Source organism: Furipterus horrens, unplaced genomic scaffold, assembly GCF_987537825.1.
Source record: "Furipterus horrens unplaced genomic scaffold, mFurHor1.1.pri manual_scaffold_4, whole genome shotgun sequence".
NCBI lineage: Eukaryota > Metazoa > Chordata > Mammalia > Chiroptera > Furipteridae > Furipterus > Furipterus horrens.
The window spans coordinates 133,294,586-133,307,498 of NW_028327174.1; the positions used below are offsets into that span (position 1 = coordinate 133,294,586).

General features: G+C 42.6%; 1 pseudogene; it reads right to left on the reverse strand.

Annotated features, from left to right (window-relative positions):
* Positions 1 to 9,423: 9,423 nt before the first annotated feature.
* On the reverse strand, positions 9,424 to 10,905 carry LOC150012878 (keratin, type II cytoskeletal 8 pseudogene; annotated as a pseudogene).
* Positions 10,906 to 12,913: the final 2,008 nt, after the last annotated feature.

Below are 12,913 nucleotides of genomic sequence, written 5' to 3' on the forward strand. Positions count from 1 at the left end.
CTTAAATAAGAAAAACAACTCTCTTATAGAATATAAATAAGTGAATGTAATCACCAAATCTGAAGGATCTATGTGATGTTTTTCTTTTCCTTTCTTACCCTCATCCTGGAACATGCAAAATAGTTTTACTCAGCCCAAATTCCCTCAGCAGAAGTGCAACCTAAGAGCAGGGGAAACAAGGAGACATTGGTCCCATCAGCGGTCCACAAAGACCTGAATTTCAAATACTTCATGCAGAATGAGAACAGGGAGCACTAAAGCATGATAAATAATCTCCTCTCATGACTCTTCTCAGTACTATCACAATGCCAAAGCGCTCTTTGAAGTAACTAAAAAATCCATCCAGGAAAGAGACATAGAGAATTTGAAATATTGAAGCAAGTGAATTCTGACTACCTGGAATCTTCAATTAATAGAAAAACTTTCTCTACTTCACAGTGAAAAAAATTCATTGTGAAGTAGTTCTCAAACAAATATCATCTATACTCTTACTCTGGTCCCTAAACCTTCTTGCCCCTCCGTGCATTTTTTCCTTCAATCTTTTTCCTAGGCAAGTAGGCTCATCATTTCAAGGCCATCTTCACTTTCTCTCTATCTTATACTACTTTCAATTAGTCACTAACTAATGTTAATTCATTCTTGCCAATGTCCACATCTATCCTCTCCTTTTAATTGCTGAATATAGTTTCATTATAAGGCTATAACACAATTTATCTATTCTTTTGCTGGTGGCCACTTGAGTTGTTTCAGTTTGGGGCTATTATTAATAGAGCTCCTACAAATATAAAAAACAAAAGATTTTCTGTAGCCTTGTCCAGGTGGCTAAGTTGATTGGAGTGTCGTCCCATACACCAAAAATTTATGGGTTTGATTCTCAGTCAGGGCACATACTAGGTTGCAAGTTCAATCACCAGTTGAAGCATATATGGGAGGCAACCAATTGATGTTTTTTTTTTCTCTTCCTTCCTCTCTTAAAAATCAATAAACACATTCTTGGGAAAGGATTAAAAAAAGAAGACTTTTTGTAGACATATGCTTTCATTTTTCTTGGGTAAATACCTAGGAATTAAATTATTTGGCTATAAGGTAGTAGTAAATTTTAATTTATAAGAAACTGCCAGTTTTCAAATAGCTTGTATCATTCTGCACTCCTACCAGGAATGTATGAGAATTCTAGTTGCTTCACATGCTGGCCAGCATTTAGTGTTGTCAGGTTTTAAAATTAGGACATTCTAGAAGTAGAGTCACATTTCAATATTAATTTGCATTTCCCTCATAACTAGTGTGCAATTTTTCAAGCGCTTATTGGCCATTTATGTATCTTCCTCTATCGAGTATCTATTTTGCCTATTTGTTATTCAAATGTCCTATGTTATACATTTATATTGTATTTGTTCTCATGCTTATGAATTCATTTTCTTATCAATGAGATGAAGTTTATAATTTTGAATAACAATATGTTGATTTTTTTCTTTTATAGTCAGTGATTTCGAAGATCACTTTATCCCAGGGATATAAAGATATTTACCTATACATTATTCTGGAAATTTTATACTTTCAATTTTTATTTCAGGTCCATTGGGGTACAAGTTAATCAAATCCAGTTCCCTGCTCTTGGGAAACTTAGAGTAAAAACCAAGTTTACAGTATATTGAATTTCTCAAGATCAGGGACTGATCTTTTAAGTCAATCTTCCCAGAAATTAACGTGGTAGTTTTTTTGTTTGTTTGTTTTAATTTTATTGAATTTATTGGGGTGACATTGGTTAATAAAATTATAAAGGTTTCAAGTGTGCAATTCTATAATACATCATCTGTATATTGTATTGTGTTCACCACCCACTCAAGTGTCCTTCCATCACCATTTTTCCTCTATACCCTCTTCTATCTCCCCCACCCTCTCTCCCTCCGGTAATCCCCATACTGTTGTCTGTGTTTATGAGGTTTTGTTGTTGTTGTTGTTGTTTGTTTGTTTGTTTTTGGCTTCATATCTTTATATTTTTGCCCAGCTACCGATGTTCTCCACTCTGACAGCGGTCAGTCTGTTTTCTGTTTCTGTGACTCGCTTTCCATATCGTTAGTTTATTTTGTTTGTTAGATTCCATATATAAGTGAAATCATATGGTACTTGTCTTTCTTTGAGTGGTTAATTTCACTTAGCATAATGTTCTCCAGCTGCATCCATGCTGTCACAAAAGGTAAGATTTTCTTCTTTGTAAAGGCCAAGTAGTATCCCACTGTGTAAATGTACCACAGCTTTTTATCCACTCATCCATTGATGGGCACACAAACTGCTGCTAAAGTCTTGGCTTTGTAAATAATGCTGCAATGAACATAGACGTGTATACATTCTTTTGAATCAGTGTTTTGGTTTCTTTCAGGTATATTTCCAGAAGTGGAATCACTGGGTCATAAGAAAATTCCATTTTTAATCTTTTGAGGAAACTTCTTACTGCGTTACGCAGTGGCTGCAGCAGTCTGCATTCTCACCAACAGTAAATGAAGGTTCCCCTTTCTTCACATCCTCGCCAGCACTTGTCTGTCGATTTATTTATGATAGCCATTATGACAAGTGTCAGGTGTTACCTTATTGTAGTGTTTTTAAAGGTTTTTATTGTTATTTCCCCATTACCATTTATTCCCCTTATACCTGTGCCCTGCCATGATCACCACACTGCTGTCCGTGTCCATGAGTCCTTTCTCCTTTTTGCTCCGTACCTCCACCCAGTAGGCTCCCTCCCCCATAACCATCATCCTGTTTCATTTGCACTTCTCCAATGATTAGTGATGTTGAACATCTTTGTCTATGGGCCATTTGTGTGTCTTCTTTAAAGAAGTGGCTATTCAGGTCCCATGCCCATTTTAAAAAATTATATCATTTGGGGTTTTTTGGTGTTGAGTTTTATAAGTTCTTTATAAATTTTGGATAATAAACGCCTTATTAGATGTATCATTGGCAAATATGTTTTTGCATTCATAGGGTAGTCTTTTCACTTTGTTGATGGTTTTCTTGCCTGTACAAAACCTTTTTAGTTCTATGTAGTCCCATTTATTTTTATTTTTTATTTTATTTCTCTTGCCCATGAGATATGTCAGAAAAAATATTGCTATGAGACGTGTCCACGACTTTACTGCTTATATTATTTTCTAGGATTTTTATGTTTTGGGACCTTACATTTAAGTCTTTATTGTTTTTAAAACTATCAAAGTCATCCATGTACTATAAAAATTTAGATATCACCTCAAGGAGAAAATAAGAGACTTGCAAGTTCCACCTGTGTGGCCTGGTGGGTCTCTCTCAGGTTCTGCCTCTCTCATGCTGTCTTTGTTTCTATCATGCATGACTCATTCTCACATATGTGTGTCTGCCTGTGGAAATCACATGTATGTGGTCTAACAGCTGGGATCCTGGATACAGATGGTTGGGTCACATGTCTCACATGAGAGGACCCCTGACATGCATTAGCAGCTGCTCAGCTTCCCTCATCTGTGTGGACCAGGATTGGTGGGCCCCATCCCTTTTCCATGGATATTAGTGTTTTTTTCATTTCCCATCATCAGTGCTCTGATGGGTAGTCTTGAAAATACATCTTTGAAAAATTGTGCAAGAGTGTCTGTGAGATAACCTCTCAGCCTGAGCCCTGCAGGGTAAAGTGAGCACCTGTGGGCCTCTGACGGGTGCTGCACACTGTTCTCCCAGAGGAGGGACCTTTCCCCTTCTCTCCAAGGCATCTGCTGAGGCCTCTGCTTCCTCACTTTGTCCCCAGAGCTGGTCGCCACCAGACCAGAAGCTTAATGGTAACAGTGCTCTCTTCCCAGTGCTTACAGTGTGTGTGTCCCCATCAGGGATGTCGGGCATCTGGAATGCACTGGCGTGTGCACCACCTCTCACTGGAAGCACACGTGCTGCCCTCTGTCCCTTTAGAAAATTCTGACTTTCAAGAGTTTGCTGCACCACAGGGATATTACAGTTCTCTCCAGCCTTGGGCTGTGAAGAATGCTTTCCAGCTTGTGGTTAGTCATTCCATATTTCTTCATTTTTCTCATTTTTATTTTGGTCACAGGAAGAGCCAACCATTGCCTGACTGGCTTCTGGCCCTGGGGTGACACTTAGCACAGGGGCCTGTGCAGGAACCAGGGCAGATTCAAGGGAGGGCTCTTCAGGTGGGAAGGGGCGAGGGCTCAGTCAGGGCAGGAGCTGCTGCACAGGCCTGCCTTGGCTCCACACCTGTGGCTGGAACAGCTGCTGGAGGTGGTACAAACACTGGAGGTGGACATCCCTCCAGGTCTGGAGTGGCCTCCTGGCCTGACTCTGCATCAGTCTCCTCGGGATGTATGACAGGTGCTGAAGCCGGAGCCAGCTCTGCCTCCTGGGCTGGTGCTCGAGTTGCAAGAGGAGAAACGATCACCCACCTATCTGCATTTCCATATGTCTCACCAAAGACAGAACACAGCTAGAGCCCAAGACCCACCTCAGGACATTCTCCCTGTGAGCAGTCCAGCACACGGGTGATCTAAGGCTGGTCTTTGCTCCTAAGCAGCCTCTGTGGGTGCACCCTGTGTGTCTGGCACCAACCCCTCCCCATAATCTCACCTGCAACTCCCCCATCCCCTTACCCTTGGGCTCTGCTTTCTTGGGCTCTAGATCATCCAGACTGGTTTAACGTGGCCACGTTGCTCCAGGTTGGAGCGGGAAATCCTGAGCTGCCTGTGGAGCCTGCGAAGCTTCTGCAGAAGAGTCCTTCTCTGGCTACCCATGGGGCCTGGTTCCCCAGAACCCCAGGTGGCCACAGTAACTTTTGGCCTGCTGTGGCTCTTGGTGCTGTGGCACACCTGCTCCTCACTGGTGGAGACTGGTGGGGCTCACTGCGGACCAGCTGCTGTTCCTCAAAGACCTGGATTGAGCTCTGCAATAACAGTGATCAGCAGCCATTTAGGAGGCCTCAAACCCTGCCCAGCTGCTGCTTCTGCGCACTGGACATTCTGTTCCCGATTCAGGCCCAGCCCGGTGTCTGCACAGACCTCCACCCAGGGGAAATGAGATTCACTTCCAGGGCTTGGGATAAATCTCTGGCAGAGGGCACAGCCCACACTGCACATCCACCCAGCCAGCCTTGACCTGGGGTGTGAAAATAACTTGCCTACCATGCTTCTGACCCCTCCTCAGCCTGTTCCTTCTTGGGGCAGGCCCTCCCCATGTGAACCCCCTTACATACACACACAGATGGGACATAGGGCTGCTTAGGTAGGACCAGAGTGTTGGACTGGCCTGAGCGAAACTGCTCTGGGCCTCCGTGTTACCTCCCTGGCTTCCTCTTTTGAGGCTATGCCCTCAGGACACAGACAGACAACAAGAAAACATCCTGTTGGTGCAGATGACTCTAGTCAAGTGAGCTGGGTAACTGTAATTTTAGAATGTGGCTGCCTGGTTACCAGGGTTCCACGTTCTGCTGGACTCTATCATCAGGAAGTGAGGTCACTGCTTTTGTCTGAAAGGACGCTTGAGGTGGGGGACCCAAGTAGTGCTCTGAGTCCAACAATCTTTATTTATTTAGGACAAGTCTGTACCAGTGGAGATTCTTGGTATAATGAAAACACAATGTTAAGGTGTTGGGCACAGCTCCCCATAATCTTGCTCTCATTGAGCTTTGTTTGAAAAAATAGAGGTGTCGAGGTTTGGTACTGAGACCTCAGGAAGGAAGGGAGGAGAAGGGGCTGGGAGTGGAGGATATGAAGGTACCTGGGAAGGACATGCCCATCTGGAAGGCCCCATCTATCATGCCTCTGCTTTGCCCCATGTCCCATCCCCTCCAAGCCCTAGCCCATGCCAGCCCTGCCCTGCTCCATAACTTAGCTGAGCAGTCCGGCTCTGCCATCCAGGATACAGGAGAATGTGGGTCAGAACATTATGGCCTGCTCCCTGTCCCTCCAAGTTCAGAGACCCTTCCTCTCAGTCAGGAAAGGAGGTCTAGGGAAGCTCAGACAGTTACAGGGACCACCATGATGAATGTGCTCTATCCAGGTGAAGTTCTCAGTTGCAACTGAAGGACCCATTTGAATTTGTGTGAGCAGAAGAGACCTTACATGGGGGCTCATTAAAGGTGTTGGAAGAACAAAGCATCAGGCTTGGGGTTTTGGGGCAGGCCACAGTGCCCAAAGCACACTTAAAGCTCCTCCAGCAGCAACCCCCTGCCCTGGCCCTGTGCCAGCCCCCAGTCCACATACCTAGCACATTCAGCTTCTGTGAGGGGGGCTCTGCTCAGTGGGGACAAAGGAGAGAGCCCTCATATCTTTCAAATTCAGGTCAGGTGAACTTTACTTGGTCTGACACAGCCAGGTGAGGCCACGATCAGTGACATATCCTTTGTCTGCCCAGAAATAGGACCCTCCCAAACAGAGAACATAGGTCCTCGAGGTGGGGATCATCACCAGGCTCTACCAGGAAGAAGAGAGAGAAGCCCCTGATGGTATATGAGATCAGAAGAGATGGGAGGGGAGGGCAATTTTGTGGATGTCAGTCTTCTAACCAATTTTAGGATAAGCCATAGACTCAAAGGTATTTTTAAAACACATATATGATAAAGAACTGGTATCCAAATATATATTTTAAAAAACCTCTCAATCCTCAGCAATAAGAAAACAAATGTCCGAATTAAAAAAAATGGGCATAAGCTCTGGACAGACATCTCACCACAAAGGATACACAGATGGAGGGGGTTAGAAGATAGTGTTGAAGTAGGTAGAAGTTACACTCATCTCCTCTCAGGACCAAATGCAAATGACAACTAAATCATAAAACAATCAACCTGAAAAACCTATTGAGGACTGTCTGGACAGAAATCTTATAACCAAGGATTAGAGAAGAAGCCACATCCAGACTGGTAGGAAGTACAAAGACACTAAAAGGGCTGGCCCTGCTCCCACATTTGGTGTTAGAAAATCCACAGGGATATCTCAGTGGAAATAATCTCCCTGAGGAGTGAGGGGTCTCAACCCCATGGCAGGCTCCTCAGCCCAGAAAACCAGAGCTGGGAAGAGGCATCTACATAAAATCTGGCTATAAAAATCAGTGGGGATTCTCTGTGCCAGGGAGAGACAGGGGTCCAGTAGAAAACCAAGTGCCCTCTTAAGGGTCCATTATCCCAAGTCTCATTTGTTGTTACTCATCTTGGCCTCTGCTCAGAGCAGACTGGAGTCATACAGGGAGAAGTCTGGAAAAATAGCTGCTAATATGCCTGTGTTGAGTCCATCCCCCACACTGCCCATAGATACCATCTTTCCTGGGTCTAATACAACCCTCCATATGGTATCAGCTAGGTGGAATGCTCTAGTCCCACCTTTCCAATTTTCTTTGACCCCACTCTCCCAAGTTCGAGCACTACAGAGGAGTCTGGTGATGTGGCCAGATTGGGCTCGCAGGGTATACTTCCAAGGAGGGCTTCTGAGGAGCTATGGGGCCCGTTCAGGGGGTGTCAGGGATGTACAGGGAGAGACTGTGTTGTGTGGCTCTACCTGAATACTTACTGAGAACCTATTCACACAACTCGTGTATTACCAGAGGTTCTTTCAGTGTTGAGACTAAAAAGCAGCTAGCAAGCATGGGCAGATCTCAGGGTGCTCAGAGAGGCTTCACTTTAAACTTCACAGGACACCTACTACTTAAGGACATGCAACCAAGACTAGGAGATATAGAAGATCTACCTAATATACAGAAACAAATACAGAGACAGCCAAAATGGGGAGACAAAAAAATTCCCCAAATGAAAGAACAGGAGAAATTCCCAGAATAAGAACTAAGTGAAATGGAGGCAATCAATCTACCAGATACAGAGCTCAAAACAATGGTTATAAGGGTGCTCAAGAAACTTAGTGGGATAATCAATAAACCCAGTGAGAACTTAAAAAGTTAGTAAGCATTAAAAGGAACATAAACACCATAAAGAACAGTCAGGAAAGAAAATGCAATATCTGAAACAAAGACTACACTTGAAGGAATCAATATTAGATTAGATTAAGTAGAGGGTCAAATCAGTGATTTAGAAGTGAAGGTAGAAGAAAATCCCAACCAGGGAAGAAGAAAAAAAAATGAATTAAAAAAATGAGAATAGAGGGACCTCTGGACAACATCAAGTGTAACAATATCTGCATCATTGGGTACCAGAAGAAGAAGAGAGAGAACAATGGATTAATAATTTATTTGAAGAAATGAATGAACACTTCTCTAATCTGGTGAAGAAACAAGTCACACAACTCCAGGAAGTGCAGAGAGTCCAAAATAAGATGAACCCAAAGTAACTCAGAACAGTTTACATCATAATTAAAATGCCAAAAGCTAAAGACGAGAGAGAATCTTAAAAGTAGCAAGTAAAAGATGGTTACCTATCAAGAGAGCTCCCATAAGAATGTTAGCTGATTTATCAACAGAATCATTTCTGGCCTGAAGGAATTGGCATGAAATATTCACAGTGATGAAAAGCAGGAACCTATAATCACACTACTTTACCCAGTAAAGCTACATTTTAAATTTGAAGGACAAACTAATAGCTTCATAGACAACAAAAAGCTAAAGGAGTTCATTACCACCAAAGTAGTATTACAAGAAATGTTAATTTATTTTTTTTCAGAAGAAGAAGGAAGAGGAGGAGGAGGAGGAAAGAGAAGAAGAACAACAACAACCCCCTGGAGGGACATAGTTATAAAGAACACAGAGCAATAAATATGTACCTATCAATAATCACTTTAAATGTAAATGGCTTAAATGTCCCAATCAATAGATATAGGACAGCTAAATTAATAAGAAAACAAGACCCATATACATATATGATGTCTACAAGAGACCTCTCTCAGAATGAAAGACATGCATAGACTGAAAGTAAACATGTACAAAGATAGTTTGTGTTCTGGCTGATGCGGGTCAGTGGATTGAGCATTTGCTCATGAATCAAAGGGTTGCGGGTTTGATTCCCAGTCAGGTCGCATACCTGGATTGTGGGCCAAGTTCCCAGTTGAAGGTACATGTGAGGCAGCCACACATTGATGTTTCTCTCCTTTTCTTTCTCCCTCCCTTCCCTTCTCTCTAAAAAAAATAATTAATAAATAAAATATTTTTTAAAAAAAGAAAAAAGCATTTTGTGGAAATGGAAATAAAAAAAAAAAAAGCTGGAGTAGCAATACTTATACCAGACAAAATAGACTTTATTTTATTTATTTTTATTTTTATTTTTGGCAGAGCCAGGTGAGACTTTATTTTGGGGAAAAAGGAAAACACTTGATTTGGCTTCTAGTCAGGGACACGGGGAAAAGGCAGTAAACTCCCCCACCCCAAGGGTGCGCTGAGGACTGGGTGGGGCTGAGCTTCAGGTGGGCCTCCTGTGCCCTCCACCCCCCTGCACAGCTCAGAGGACCTCCCGTCAGCAGCAGTCATTCACTTGGGCAGGACATCAAATGATTCAGACACCAGCTTCCCATCGCGGGTCTCAATCTTCTTCACAACCACTGTCTTGGAGGAGCTGGAGCTGGTGCGGCTGAAGGAGCCAGAGCTCCCGCCAGAACCCGAGCTGGCCTGGAAGCCCATGCTGTAGTTGAAGTTGCTATAAACTGGGCTCAGCACACCTGAGTAGCCGCTGGTGGTCTTGGTATGGATACTCATGTTCTGCATCCCAGACTCCAGCCGGCTCTCCTCGCCCTCCAGCAGCTTGCGGTAGGTGGCGATCTCCACGTCCAGGGCCAGCTTGACGTTCATGAGCTCCTGGTATTCACGCAGCTGCCGGGCCATGTCCTGCTTCGCGGTTCTCAGAGCAGCTTCCAGCTCAGCCACCTTGTCCTGAGCATCCTTGACGGCCAGCTCACCACTCTGCTTGGCGTCAGTGATGGGGGCCTCCAGGGCAGCCCTCTGGGTGCGGCTGATGCTCCGATTCATCTCAGAAATCTCCGTCTTGGTGCGACGCAGGTCATCCCCATGCTTCCCAGCCAATGTCTGCAGCTCTTCATACTTGATCTGGTACATGGTCTCAGCCTCAGCCCGGCTACGGTTGGCGATCTCCTCGTACTGGGCCTTGACCTTCACAATGATGCTGTCCTGTTCCAGGGAGCAGCTGCTGTCCATGGACAGCACCATGGACCTGTCGGAGATATGGGACTGCAGCTCAGGAATCTCCTCCTCATACAGCTGCCTGTAGAAGTTGATCTCATCGGTCAGTCCTTCCAGGCGGGACTCCAGCTCTACCTTGTTCATGTAAGCTACATCCGCATCCTTCTTGATGAGGACAAATTCATTCTCCATCTCTGTGCACTTGTTGATCTCATCCTCATACTTATTCTTCAAGTCCCCCACCATCCCCTGCATGTTGCCAAACTCCGTCTCCAGTCTCAGTTTCTCCTGGGACAGTGTTTCCAGCTGCCGCCGAAGGTTGTTGATGTAGTTCTCGAACATATTGTCCATGTTACTGCGAGTCATCTTCTGCTGCTGCAGAAGAGTCCACTTGGTCTCCAGAATCTTATTCTGCTGCTCCAGGCTCCGCACCTTATCGATAAAGGAAGCAAACTTGTTGTTGAGGGTCTTGATCTGCTCCTTCTCCTGGTTATGCATGGCTTGGATGTTGGAGTCCACCTCCAGCTTCAGGGGGCTGAGCAGGCTCTGGTTCACTTGGACAGCTTTGATGGACCCTATACTCCCTGCTCCGCCAAAACCTCCAGTCAGATTCATGTTGGCGCCCAGGCGAACCCGGTAGATGCTGCCCACCCGGGAAAAGGCCGAGGAGCTGATGCTGGGCCCACTCGAGTATGAGCGGCTGCTGAAGGCCCGGGGGCCAGAGGTGGACACTTTGTAGGTGGTCTTCTGGGTCATCCTTGTGGACATGGTGGAGGCTGGAGTGGAGGCAAGAAGGCCAAACCAGACTGAGGTTCAAGAAGGAGCCAAAAAGCTGCTCAGACAAAATAGACTTTAAAACAAAGGCTATAATAAGAGACAAAAATGGATACTACCTGAAGATAAATGGAGCAATTCTACAAGAGGATATAACCCTTATAAACCTTCATGCACCCAACACAGGAGCACCTAAATATATAAAGCAAATTTTGGTGGACATAAAGGGACAGATCAACAACATAGTAGGGGATTTTAACACCCCATTGACATCAATGGATAAATCTTCCAGAAAGAAAATCAACAAGAAAACAGCAGCCTTAAATGATACACTAAATCAGATGGATTTTATCAATATCTTCAGATCATTTCACCCCCAAGCAGCAGAATGCATCTTCTTTTCAAGTGCACATGAAATGTTTTCTAGCATAGACCACATCTTAGGACACAAAACAAGTCTCAATAAATTTAAGAAGACAAATTATATGAAGCATTTTTCTCTGAGCATAACGGTATAAAACTGTTACCAATCACAAGAAACAAAATGAAATACACATAAAGGCATGAAGGATAAATAACATGTTGCTAAACAATGAATGTGTTGGAAATGAGTAAGAAAATAAAAAATATGTTGAAACAAATGAAAAGGAGAACACAACAATCCACAATCTATGGAAAAAATGTGAAAGAAGTCCTAAGAGGGAAATTCATAGCATTATGGACCTACCTCAAGAAATAAGAAAAATCTCAATTAAACCATCTAACTTTACACTTAAAGTGACTGAAAAAAAGAACAACAAAGAAATTCAAAAGTGAGAAGAATAATGAAATAATAAAGATCAGAGCAGAAATAAATAAAATAGAGTCTAAAAAATACTCATTCTTTGAAAAGGTAAACAAAATGGACAATCTTTTAACCAGAGTCATCAGGAAAAATAGAAGATATAAATAAAATAAAAAATGAAACAGAATTAATAATTTATCAAACAGAAATACAAAGGACTGTAAGAAAATATGATGAAAAACTATATGGCAGCAAATTGGACGATCTGGATGAAATGGATAAATTTCTAAAAACATACAAGCTTTCAATACTAAATCATAAAGAATCAGAAAATCTGAATAGACAAATGACAACTAATGAAAGTGAAGCAGAGAAAAAAAAAACTTTTAACAAACAAAAGTCCTGGACTGGATTGCTTTATGGGTGATTTCACCAAATATTCAAAGAGAAAATAACACCTATCCTTCTTAAGCTCTTCCAAATAATTCAAGAGGAGGAAGGACTTCAAGTTCATTTAAGAAGGCCAGCATCATCTTAATTCTAAAACCAGATGAAGACACTACAAAGAAAGAAAAGTATAGGCCAATATCCCCAATGAATATAGAATCAAAAATTCTCAACAAAATATTAGCAAATGGGACCCAGCAATCCATTAAAAAGATCAGACACCATGACCTTGTGGGATTTATTCTGGAATGTAGAGTTGGTACAATATCTGCAAATCAATAAATGCAATATGCCACATAAACAAAATGAAGGATAAAAATCACATGATCATATAAATGGACACGGAGGAAGTATTTAATAAAACCCTGCACCCATTTGGTCAAAAGTCTCAGCAAAGTGGGAACAGAGGGAACATACCTCAACATAATAAAGGCCATATATGACAAATCTACAGCCAACACCATATTCAAAGATCAAAAACTAGAAGCATTACTCTTAATATGAGGAACAAGACAGGAATGTCTTCTTTTACCACTCTTATTCAACATAGTACTTGAAGTCCTAGCCATAGGAATCAGACAGTAAGAATAAATAAAAGGCATCCAAATTTGAATGGAAGAAGTAAAACTGTCATTTGCAGATGTTATGATACCATATATAGAGAATCCTAAAGATTCCACCAAAAAACTAACAGAACTGATAAATTAATTCAGTGAAATAACAGTATACTAAATAAATATCCAGAAATCAATTGCATTTTTATATGCCAATAATAAATTATCAAAAAGGAAAACTAAAAAAACAATACCATTTACAATT